We start from the raw sequence: 13,489 nt of genomic DNA, 5'->3' as shown, positions 1-13,489 counted from the left end.
ACACTGATTGAACTTCCTCCAAAGGAAATGGCCTTTCAAATAAGCCCTGAAGCAAAGAGATGAGAGAGTCAGCAAAGTAACTACCCACCAGTTCAGCTTTCTGCAAAGGAAATGGGCTGATCTTGTCTTGATGTTAGAACAGTTCTGTCTGTCCTGTGAGCCTGTGATCCCTGGATTGATCCCAGGGTTAAACACTCAGTGCACAGGTACCAGAAATGGCACTTTGTGGCTAGTGGCTGTAAAATTATGGTCAGGAGTTGCCCAGATGACCAAAGCAGATATAACTGAGGCAGTGCCTGTCACCTGCAGAAGTATCTGCCCAGAACATGCAATTGAGCAGCTTCAGAAATGCTGCTGGGTGCAGTTTTGGCTTTCTTCTCTGGACAAGTTGATTTAAATCCTGACATACCATCTAACATCTACTTTGAGTTCCATTCTAAATAAAACAAGTCAGCTTTTAATATTTAAGTGTATTTTTGATATTGATTCAAGGATTAACCTAAAGGAAAAAACCCATTTATTTTTGGATGCACAAAATGAATACATGAAATGTATTAAATGAATGCATGGAAGTGTATGAATTGATTTTGCTCAGTCTAAAGCAGAATGCTAGCTCTGTATTCTTATACCTAATTATGTATATGCCAGGGAATAATGAAGGGAGACAATTACAGGGACAGGTGACACCATGTACAAGAATGAGTATATGGGATGTATCTTTGATAATCTATTATCTTCCTCCCATCTCAATCCAGTCAGCTTTTGAAATCTGCCCTAAGTTCATAATTTGGGTTTTGATTCCTCCAGCTGTGCTCTGTAATAAAGATATTCTTTGCCAAATGAATGTCACTCTCTGAGATGTCCATAACGATTGCAGAGCCACAGGATGTCCTGTGAGATATTTCCCATTTAAATGAGGAAACAAATGACTGTAATGATGATGATTTTTTACAGGATAATTATTGCCAAGCACTGCTGTCCCTTAGATGAAGTTGCCATGCATTTGGCTCCACATAAGGGTGTTACTCCACTGATTGATGCTCCCTCTGAACAGAGGAGTTTTAACAGCATGAGAATGGAGAAGGTGGGGCTTGGTGAAAAGATAATGGCAGGGAGGAAGTGACTGCCCAAAGAAGCTGAATGAGGGACCAAAGACAAGGAGAGAGGTACAGCTTCAAACAGGCAGATGCTCTAGCAGGGCATTCCCTTACTCATTTTTTACTACAAATGTCTCAAACCCCCTCCTCTATTTCTAATCACTGTAATTAATAGTGAGCTTCGTTGCCCTCTCTCTTTAAAATAATGTCAAACTGGATCTGTGCTTTCACAACAAAACATGTTAGGGCAATGCTTCAGAGCTCAGCTTGTAATTACAAACTGAAGGAGACTCCCAGAGATTCAAACAGTTACCAGCACCAGGTAGGATCCCAGGTTTCTGTCTGGTGTGATTGCTGCTTTGGAGGGAGCCTTTTTGACCCTCTGAGGAAGGTATCCACTGAAAGCTTTGGAAAGGTGAGTCTTCTGTATCCAGTGGGCAGAAGATGGGTAAGAAAAGGGAAAGGGAATGCCAGACAGTGCCAGAGATACAGGATGGAGACGGCTGACAACAGGTAAAGATGAGCAAAGAGCTTCAAGGGGTGGAGGTGGAAGTGGATGAGGGAGCCATCATCAGGCAGAGTCCTTTGGGAATGCACCCAATACATTCACTTGTTGTGCAGAATGGCTGAGCTAAGTGTATATGAACATATTACATCTAAATTAATTAACCCCAGCATGAGCACTTTGGCTTCTGGAGAAGTTGCTATTGGCAAAAAAAGGAGCTTTGTCTGTGGAAAATCCTGGGGTGAGGGAAGGAAGAGTTGGTGCCTTCTGTCTGCTGAGGTCAGTGCATTGCACATCACCTCAGTATGTTCCTGTGGTAAATATCTCACAGCTAAAGTAGCTTTGACTATTTTTAAAAAATGTCTTTTCCAGGGTAGCCACATGCAAGAAACACTGGGAAGATCCAGGGAATGTTTGTAACTCCTGTGCTCCTGGGAAGGGCCCTCAAGACTGTCAAGACTGAGCTCCGTGGTTCTTTCTCCACACTGATACTGCAAATCCTGTTGTTTAATGAGTGGAATATGTGGCAAAAGAATTAAACCAGGACAGTCTCCTGAATGTGGAATTCCAGAGAAGGCACTCACTGGCACTTCCAAAGCAAGCAAAGCAGCAACATCCTGAAATTGTTGCTTTTTCTCGGATATTCTCATTGCTTGACCGAAACTTTCTGCAGATATCTGCACTGAAGTGCTTTGTTTGACTTGGAGCAAGCTGTTGCTAGGCTGCTCTGAAAGCTTGAGATGGCTCTGACTTCTCCAAAATCTCTAGCAGGGGATTTGACACAAAGAGAAGAATCCATTCTCCATGAGGGAAACTGCTGCCATTTCCTCTCTGCAAACATCCTCTCAGTAGGTGAGTGGAAGGTGCCATCCTTCAATCTCATAATTTGGGATTGAAAATGCACTCTTTTGTTCTTCTCCAAATTTACTTTTATTGTGTTAATGTTTCATATGGGACAGCTAGTTTTCCTTAAATTTGAGGGAACTGGGCTTGTATATTCCTCAGACCCTTTTTCTGTGCAGTTGGTATTGAGACTAGAGTTTGGGTAAAATGTATTAAAAAAAAACTCAAATCAACCATTGCCCTGTACACTGAGGACAACTTTGAATCAATCTTTCTTCTGTCCTTGCTTGTGCAGTCTGTGAGATTTGAGTTTTGTGAACAGACCTTCGTGTGCAGGATTTGTAAAACTTGTAAAAAAATGTAGATGAGTATCCTGGGATGAGACTGTCAAGAGATTGCAACTTTTTTCCTTGATCCTTTCCAGTGCTTCTGGAAAATGTTTCTTGAAGTTGATGAGACTGGGATTTATAGTGCCTCAGGTTGTGGCTCTGTGCCATGGAGTTGTCTGAACTGAGCTGGGAGATGCAGAGCTCAAAGAATAACTATTGTTGGCTGTTGCTCTTTTTTCAGTGTTGACAGCTTGCACAGGGGAAAATGAGCTCTTCTCTTAGGAAGCTCTGGAGATTACAGATGTGATTGTGCACATCAAGTGTAGACTGGAGATTGGGTAGGAGGGAGGGAGTTGTGTAACTGATGTCTGTGGCAGATGAATTTGTGCTATGGGAGACATCTGAGGGAGGAGGGCCTGGGGTTTTTTGCATTTAAAATAAATAATAAAAAGATTATTTGGCTTAATATTTAAATCAAAACCTCATTTATTCGACACAGGACTCATTTGCTTGAAATGCATTTAATTTACTGCCTACAGTCATGAGGTAGGCAGCACTAAAAGTTTTGGCTGGGTTTTCACAGGACCTAGTTTTGTAATTTTGGTTAAATATCCAGCAATTGTGAGATCAATTTTGCTTTATGTTGGCTTACAATTTGTGCTGAGAAGTATATTTTTTATTAGCTGAATATATTTATATTGTAGGTGTACTAAAAATAGCCTATCAGTGAAATAATTAATCCATGATTGATTGTCATTATCCTTGTTCTTATCTTTCTTACACATTTACTGATGCTACTTTTCCTGGTAGAGCCATCAAGCCATTACCATTGTCTCAGTGTGCTTCTTATATTGATTTGCAAGGAGTTTGAAAAAGTAAAGTGCAGAAATTCGGATGTGAAATGAGTGTATTGCATCATTTGTGTGTTCTGGCACTACAGAAGTGAGGTGATCTATTCTGGTTATTGCTATATCACACAAACTGACTGTCAGAAAACTCATTTTTTATTTGTAGGGTGATGACTCTGGATGTGCATGACATATTCCTGTACATGGAGCTCTGTCAGTGTGCAAACCTAGGACAGAGTGCAAAAAAAAAAGGCAGAAATAGCTGGAGGGAGAGAAAGTCTTCATTGTGCACTTCCAGCATTCCAATGCAAGTGGGTCTGGACCTAAACAAAAGCTGGTCTGGGCTCAGGAATCCCTTTGCAGGCTGGTTCAGAACACCCACTTGAGCCTGGCCTTGACTCCCTCTTTAACTCCTTCCATGGCTGTGTTGAGATGCAGCTCTGATGTGGTTTTGCCTCTGCGCTGTGACAGACACTGAGCCACCTGCACAGACACAGTGACAGTGACAGTGCTGAGCCTGGAGCAGCCTGTGCCTTCAGAAATAACATTTCAGCTTTGTCAGGCCAGCCTGCCAAGTGCAACGCTTCTCTTTTCATGTTTGGGTGAGTTTATCTGCCAGAAAAGTTAGGAAAGGATGGAGCTGGAGTTAAAGCACTGGTTGCAATTACTCCATGGAGTTAATTAAGTGCCCCTCAAATGATCTTTTGGCCCCACAGTATCACAGTTATCCACAATCTCCTGTGCTTACTCATCTTCAGTGGCTTGGAACTCCTGGCACTCTTGTGCAGCTTTCTGATGTTTCATCAGCTGAGATACTTTTCAAAACCTGTTGATTTTTTGCAGTAAAATCTCCACTTTTCTGTGTAGGCTGTACATGGATGAGGAAGCAGATTGCTATGTAAAAAGGAAATCTGAGTGGAACGTAATTAACTTTCACATCATTTGGTTATATATAATGTCATTAGTCCTTATTACAGCAGCATTGGGAGAGTCCAAAATCAAGGAGGGATATGGCAAATTCAGTAATCCTCTATTTTTCAAATATGCTCTGGCATGTCTAGACTCACTTTTCCCTTGTAATCTGATGAAGGAGTGCTGTGCACAGACATGCAAAATCCTGTTTGCTGAGATATGTGGTACATCAGATTAGCCTGGAGAAGCACTTGGGCTGGCCTTCAGCTGGGCTCCAACATCTGCCTGGCAGTGAGCAGCTGCTGCCATGGCAGGGCTTGGGCTGGGACATCTCAGAGCTCCCTTCAACCCAAACCACTCCGTGGCACAAGCTGAGCTGAAGGACAGACAGGCAGGGGATATTTTGTGAATTGGCACCAGCTGTCTGACAGGAACTCCAATTAGAGTTAGATTTCTATGAAACTGCCCAGTTTCACTGGTTTTTCAGCTAAAAATAAAATGTGACCTGATGCTGCAGTTCTGCTTGTTCTGCATGTACAAGGGAGCGAGGGAAGGATGGGACCTGGTTTGGGTTTGGGTTTTGTTGGTGCAGTTTGAATCCATCTGAACAGACACACTGTCATCCCTGTGATGACTGAGCTCAAACATGTCATTCTCCTCAGTTTGGCATGACACAGACAGCGGGGCTGCACAGTTGTGACACCAAATCCTGAAGGTTTTGCACAGTGTCAACTGAGAGTTATGTTTTCAACACCATTTTTCCTTTCTGAATGGAGGACAAGGCTGTAGTGTAAGGAACACTGAGAGCTGCTGTTTGTCCTCCCTTTTGCTGCAGAGGCAGAAATGCACAAGTGAGGTTTGCAGAATGCACAATTGTTTCCTTTGCTGGCAGTGTAAGCTTATACAAATTTATGTTAATGAGCCCACAGACTGTTGTAATGAAGATATGAACCTAAGGACACAGTACTGGACTGCTCAGCAGATCCAGATTCTAGTTCTGATTCTGTTACTGCCTTCTTGTTTGGCTCTTTTTGTGATTTCATTTTATCCTTATCCTGTGTCTTATTCTGATTACAAATGGGAGCTGCTGTTCCTGCACAACAGACACTTCTCAGTCATGTTTAGGTCTTTTTTATGTGTTCTGAAATACAAATAATAATAATGTCCAACCTCAGCAATTCAGAACTGAAATAAATAACACTGGTAAGATCTAGAGAGTGGCAATGGTGGGTGCTGATATCAGCTGCTTGGGAACTATTCTGCAACATGCAATCTGTAGACCACAAATGAGTCTGGAGGTTTTTAATCTTGAGTGGTGGTGGTCTGAAGTAGATCTGAAGACTGATGGAACAGTGAAACTGAATCTGTTTTCATTTTGTGAAAAAGGCTTGTTTTGAACATCCAGGCTCATGTAGAATGCTTTAACACTGTTCAAGTCTTAGGAAGAAAATTGTTTGAAAGCATTCAGTCTTTGAGAATTTTTATATCACATTAAGAAATGACAAATTTATAAGAAATTATCCCTTTGTGTGAAGCAGAGTGCATTGTAAAGGATGAGGAAGTGTCTTGGGGTCACTGCAGGCAGAGGTAACCTTGGCTGGGGCTTGGCACCCAAGGGCAGCTGTCAGCTCTGTCCATTCACTCACACTCCATAAATACATCTCCTGCACCTATGGAGGGCAGGGATTTGGGAATGATGTGTGGCACGAGGTACCTGGAGGATTTCTGGCTCCTTGTTGCCAGCAAAGGGCTGAGCAGGAGGCTCAGGAGTCCAGGATGAACCACTGGAGCCCAGGACCTTGGACTTCATTATGACTGTGCTGAAGTATTTTGTCTTTCAGCTGATGTGACTCAGATTCCTTTTTCCTGTCATTGAGGAATGCATATTTGCTTCCTCAATGGTTTTAGTTTCAACCAAGTAAACTTTTCAAGCCTTGCCATTTAGCCCACATAGATTCAACAGGTAATGAAAATCTCCATAGCTTTCTAGATGAACTTCTTTCTTAGATTTTTTTGGTTGGGATTTTTGTTTGCCTGTGTTTTTGGTAAAGTGCATTGTAATGCAGTTTTTAGAGGCTCTGTGCCAAGATGCCTAAAGGTGTTTAGTCTCCTAACTCCTGTTCAGGCTCAGACATTCCTGCTGCAATCTCTTGGAAGGCAGGAGCCTAAATACCAATGAATTGACACCTGCTATGGAGTAGGAGGAATCTGCTTTGTCTCTGGCTCACACAGCCTCTGCCCTTGGTAGTGATTTTGTTTTAGAACCAGGAAATACTAAAACCCACCTGTTTTTGTCTCAGTGGATGTTTGTTAGGATAAAGGTTGTAACTGTGACACAAAAAGCAATGGGCACCACAAAGGTGCTTCTGACAGAGCTCTGCTTTATTGCTCCTTCTCCATGGTCCACAGGAATATTGCAGTTTGGCCTCACCTTTCTTTGCTCTGTGCTAGTGAATCATGAGGCTGTAATAAAAAGGGCAGCGTTACCTGGATACTCAATTTATGTAGCAGCTCTCCTTTTCCTGTAAAAGTTAACTGGGGAAAAGGAGATAAAAGGCACTGACTGAACTCTGTTGCAGAATCAGTGTTTTTTTTCCTGGACTAGAAACCGAATCACCTGAATGTTACCGTCTGTTTCTTCTTTCTTCTCCTCTGCCCCCGCAAGTGTCCCTGCCCTATCTAATGTATCTCTTTCTGCCTGTGAGGATTTTGGACGTGTGTAGTGGAAAAGGTACAAATCCAGCCGAACACCCATCCCCGGCTGAGGACGCCGCTCCTGCCGTGGGCTGCATCGCGGTTGCCATCTGCTGGGTGAGCAGTCTCACAGCCTCCATCCTGCCAGAACCCAGCGCTGGCACCTTCAGCTGCCTCAGAACCACCCGAGTGAGCTTTGGTACCTGGCATCCCTTGAGGTTATTAACCAGGATAACTACTACTTGGAACCGCTGCTCCTTGCAAGGCAGAGTGAAAAGTTCTTGAGAGGTGTACCTGGTAGCAGGGAAATTACCCTGGTTTGATCCTACTAACAGCGAATTAGGAAAAAATAATGCTCAGTCAGTGTGTTTAGAGGTAGTAAACCAACTTCTGGATTGACTGGAGCAATTAAAAAGTAGGTCTTTATAATGCTGCGAGAGGAAAAATCTGTTCCTTTCATTCATTTATATGAGTGCTCAGCCTGTGTGCTGTCAGAGATGGGAGGGGTGGAAATCCAATATTGTTTAACAAAGTGTAATGATATTGGCATTATCTGTGGGAAGTTCTGGAGATGCTGCCATTAGCTGTGAATAATCCTGTCAGTCAAAGCCACTCACAGAGATGCTGCTCTGAGGCTCTGTAAACAAGAGCTGAGTCTCTCCCTCTTACACTTTCTTACAAATTATTGGTATCTGCTGATAGTTTGGTAAACTTAATCCCCCTGAAAGCCACCAAAAAGCAGGTACAGCCAAGTGACTGCTAGCCTGTGTGTCTTACAGGATGACTGGCTTTGGTTTGCATTTGGAGTTTGGCAAATTGTGTTTTAAAATCGTGACTGTGATACTGGGAACCTCCCTGGTTTTTGGTATTACTCACCTCCCCAAACATTTCAATGCCCTTCATCTCCAAGCAGTTTTCTATTTATCTTCACATCAGAATCTTATCTGTCAGTTTGATCTGAGGTTAAATGCTTCATCAGAGAGAGGAATGCTTTGTTTCTTGAGAGAACAAATAACTCCAGTTGTCTTCTGAAGCAAACCATAGTGGTTTTCTACAGTTATCAAACTATGAGGAACCACTTGATGTGTGGCTGCTGCCATCTCCCAGGCAAATCCAGGATCCTTCAGCTGCTGGCTCTGTAGAGAAAAAATGAGAATAACAAACCATGAGTTAAACCTGTGTAGCCACTGTGAAGAGAGGCTGTTCTATTATGGCCCTTTTATGCTGAAAATGCTCTGCACACAATAAAAGAGCTGTGAACAGTTCAGAGAAGAGTGAGTGAGATTGTTTCTGACAATATCAGAACCACTGATATTTCCCTGAAGTAATAATCTTTTTCCCTGCTGAAATGCTGAAGTTCCAGGCAATTGGCTCAGTGAAGAAGACAAAATACTTAAAACCTGTTTAGAGCCTATTCTGATCCCCTTAACTGGTGTCTCTCTCACTGAACTGAAATGGGGGATGTTGATTCCCAGGAGGCCAGCAGGATTTGTGACTGGATCAAAGGAAGAAAAAGCTTGAGGTTGTGTCACAGTGAGTGAACTGTGTGTTGACATAGGCAGGAACTTAGAATGTGTGGGACCACCAGTGAAAGCCAGAGGAAAGTCACTCCAAGGAAGTGTGCTCCAGCACCAGGCAAGTGTTTGGGACAGTGGCAGATACAGGAGCTGGCTTGCTGTCAAGATAATGCTCAAAAATCAAGAAATGAAACCTATTGAAAGTTCAAAATGCTCATTTGCTAGAATTAAGTATGAAAATAAAAATATGTTAGAAGCACTAGCATTCAGATCCACAATTGCAGAACAGGTTTTGTCCTCATTTACCAGCAGAAAAAAGGAAGAGATGGACTACAAAGTGCTGTTTGAAGTAGGGGGAAAGAAAGGTTTGTGCTTAATCCTGCATGCTGTTCTCTGGAGGAAAATGGTTAGTGTGGAAAATCTAGTTAATTTGACTCGTTTTTCTCATAGAGCTCTAAGTAAAAATTTGCATCAGAGAGGTTTTACTATAGGTTGGGATTAAAAAGTTAAAATTCTCTCAAGAGATGCAAATATCTACAAAGTTTTATAAATACATACATACATATAAATACATACATACATATATACATACATTCATATATTTATATAGATGTAATAGTTCTCCCAGAAAAACACTAAACTTGGGGGAACCTGTGCAGACCTGTTGAATGTGGAACTTACTGAACTCTGTTTCCTTTTTTGAACAGCTGGTTGAGAAAGTGAGGCAAGATCATTTGTTGTTACCTAACTGAAAATTCACTGCAGAGGAATGAACAGGATTCTGTTCTGTTACCTTGAAAATGAAAGTGTTTGGGGATGGTGGTATACACAGGTGCATCCACATTTCATTCTTCTAGCAGCAGTGAATTTGGTTTCATTGCAAATAATTCTGTTCAGTTTTGGATATTCAGGGTTAGAGGTGTTAAGTGCTTTACCTGAAGAAACTGCAAGCATTATTTGGTGGAGAATAAATCCCTATTAGAGAACTCTGTAAGTTTTAGAAGCTGTAGGGACTGAGGAAGAAATCTGTGACCCTTAGTCCCTCTGGCATAATTGAACAGGGGCATCTTGTGTGGTTGTAGGAGATCATGGCTGTGGTGGGGTCTGACTGGAGTTCCCAGTTAAGCAGTGGAAGAGAAAAGCAGAGGAAACCTTAAAAGAGCATTTAAGAGCTGTCAGAGAGTCCCCTGTTGCCTTAGAGGAGCAGACATTTCAGTGTCAACTGACAGGAGATACACCAGGAAGGAGCTGTCAGTCAGCAAAGAGTTAATTGTGCCAGCAAAAAGTAGTTTAGATAAAATCCTACCTCTCCTCTCTCCCCCGCTTCCTCGGTATTGTGGAGAGGAAGGGAGCTTGTACATCACAAAACTGACAGTGATTCCTCAGTGCCTGAGCTAATAAACGGGATGAAATTCAAACTGCCTTCTCACACAGACACAGACTTGCAGAAGAGGGAGCAAGACGGAGGGAAAATGCAGAGTATTTTTACTTCCTAACATAGGAAATTGAGAAAAACCCTCTTATCTCTACAAGATGATGGATTTAGGAAGCCCATCGCAGAAACACAGTAGGTGGATTTATTCTTTTTACCTCATCCACTAGAATTTTTGCTAGAAGATAAATTGTACTTGTGCTCAGTTGTTGTTCAGCAGTACTTTCATAACATCACATTACTCTTCCTTTTCCTCATTTGCTCAGAGATATTCAGTTATTTGACCCTGTTAGTTAGAGGATAATATTTTTTAGATATTATCAGCTGGCTGTCATTTCAGAAGACTTTTTATCTTAAAGAAGGCATGTTTTATTAATTATGGCCATAGTATCTAGATAAATACAAAGACTGCTAAGTAAATGAAAATCCATTCCACTTACAGCAAATGAAACATGTATTGCTTCGGAGAAACCATAATGCTAAGGACAGAGCAATTCCCAATTCTCTGAATGAATTGTTTACTCCAGAGCAGTTTCAGTAGCTGTAGACATTGCATTTGAGTGTGCCTTGCAAAGTTTACTGGTGGAGGAAGGGAAGGATGGCTCTTAAACAACAGAAACTCCACCACAATGCACTGTGCTAAACTCTGCCCATCATTTCCTAGTGTCATTACTCACTGCTGTGTGTATAAAATGATTTCTGCTGGCACACAGTGCTGACGTTCCTGCGTTCTCTCAGTGATTTTACAGGAGTTCTGCTGGTGTAGATTATGCTGATCAGGTTGGATTGTGCAGTCATCTTATCATTACCTGTGGTGCACAGTTCATTAAAGCCATTCCCACGTGCATTCTCAGATGGTTCTGCAGTGCTGTGTGTTCCTGGGGCTCTGTACACACGTTTGTCAGCTGCGTGTCTCGTGGCAAAGTGTGTTTGTGCAGAGGGGGCTGTTCCTGGGATCTGTGTCTGCTGGAGGATCACACTACTGCATCTCTAATGAGGCTTGTAACACTTCAGGTACCCTGGGTGATGAGCCATTTGGAGGAGCTAATTAATCAAGTAAATGACTGACAAGTAAATTACAATCAGCACTCAGAATGCATCTCTGTTAGAAGCACCTGCAGGCATTCAGGTGCTGTGCAAGCCAGGTCCTCAGTTCTATTCTGCATTTTCCTTCTCTCTGTGGGCTTTATATAACCTTCCCCACTCATCTCACATGCATTTGCACAGTCCTACTGAGATGATTAATCCTCAGCTGGAAGAGCTTTTTTAATAGTACAAGTACCAGATTTTAGACTCAAGCTTCTTACAGACAGTGTAGGGATAAAGTCTGGATTCTCTGCGCAGCAAATCGTGCTTGTGACGTCCTGTAAATGTGGCTGTGAGATCAGAGAGACTTTGCCAATAACTGTCACCAGAGGGTCTCTGAGTTCTTCACTGTCTGGTTCAGAGCCCAATTTGCTTTCCTGCCCTGAGTTCAGGTGGCTGGACAGGGTGTGCTCTGAGCAGTTTGCTGTTTGCTTCTCAGTCAAAGCTGTGAACTGACTGCAAGCGCCGCGCAAGATGTGAAGATTTCCTACCTTGGTCAGAATAAAGTTTAAAGCAATAATAAAATTTAGAATTATGAGGGAGTTGTGAAGATTCTGTTCTTCCTTTTTCTTGTGAAAGGTGCAGCATAAGTGGGTAATTTAGGGACAAGAAACAATGCAGTCACAGACTGTGCCATTCATTTTTATAGTGGAGAAATAGCTTTTCTATCAGTCTCCAGCACCTGGACAGGTGATGCTTCTCTCGATGGATGAGCTGCACTTACTTGTGAGAGGAGGAGGCTCGGACAATCCCTGCAAGACACTGCCTGGGTTGGCACAGCTTTGTGTGCCTAAGACGTGTCGTTCATGCAGTGCACTGTGCACTGAATTCTAGCGCCCATCTGCCCGGTGGGACACTTGTGAGGTTTCTGTGAGGATGGAACAGCCGGCGGTTGTGCCTTTCTCAGTGTCCCCTGGTGCCCTGGGCAGGAGCAGCGCTGCCGGGGCTGATGCAGCGCTGCCGGGGCTGATGCAGCGCTGCCGGGGCTGATGCAGCGCTGCCGGGGCTGATGCAGCGCTGCCGGGGCTGATGCAGCGCTGCCGGGGCTGATGCAGCGCTGCCGGGGCTGATGCAGCGCTCCCCGGGCTGATGCAGCGCTCCCCGGGCTGATGCAGCGCTGCCGGGGCTGATGCAGCGCTGCCGGGGCTGATGCAGCGCTGCCGGGGCTGATGCAGCGCTGCCGGGGCTGATGCAGCGCTCCCCGGACGGGAGCGCTCCGTGCGCCCGCAGCGCATCCCGGCGGCAGCGAGCGGTACCCGCGGGCTGCGGGGGCCGCTGTTCCCTCCTGAGCGCCGCCTCCGAGCCCACACCGAGCGCTGTTTCCAGCTGGGGCTGCTAAGCACACGGTCGTGTTTCCAGCTTGAGAGCCAGCAGCGCTTGGTCCCAGGTTGCAGTTCTGGAGCATGTGATGCACAAGCCTACTATAAACGTAGAAACTTCTTCAGCAGCCATTCTTCACCTTTTTTCTTATTTGCAGGCTTTGGATTTTCAAATGGCATCTGTTCCTCTGACTGGGAACTCTGTTAATGAGAATTAACAATGTATTTCTGGTGAGAATAATCAATTCACTTGCGTGACCTTAACTCCCAGTTCAGACTGACACAAGATAGCAAAGACCTTTGATACCCCTGTGCTTCTGGCAAGACTTTCATTCGGTGTTTCATTCTTTCCCCGTGTTTCTGGGCCAGCTTTCATGCCATGCCCCTGCTGTTCAGCCATTCATGTTCATAAGGTGCTAGCTCTAACCCTCTTAAAAACTAAAACCCAGCTGAGGTCAAGCCTGGCAGTACAGCTTTGATGCTTGCTGCTGTAGCAGAGAATTCAAAGTTTAGTCCCCCACAGCTCTCTCCCCTCAGAGCAGTCTCTTCATTTATTCATACATTATTAACTGGTGATTTGAGTAACAGATGTGTATGGGGGGGCATCCATAATTTATTACAAGGATGAACAAACCCTGGCCTGTGGACAGTGAGGACAGGCTGAGCTCCCTGCTCTGGTGGGGGCAGGGGTTTCCCTTAAGGGGGGACAGGAGGGTTTCGTGCACCTTTGGTCACCTTACACCTTTGGAGTAAGATCAGCTTTGAGGGAAGATTCTGATCCTGGAAATTTCCAAGGGCTGCCCTCTGAGAGGGCAGAGCAAAGATAAAAGTGGGTGCAGGGTGTCACTAAGATCACTGAAGCTGCTGCTTGCAGGGTTATATTTTGCTGCTCAGACTGGCTAATCAG

This window comes from Fringilla coelebs, assembly GCF_963513975.1.
Source record: "Fringilla coelebs genome assembly, chromosome: 22".
NCBI lineage: Eukaryota > Metazoa > Chordata > Aves > Passeriformes > Fringillidae > Fringilla > Fringilla coelebs.
Note: the sequence above shows the minus strand (reverse complement) of the source record.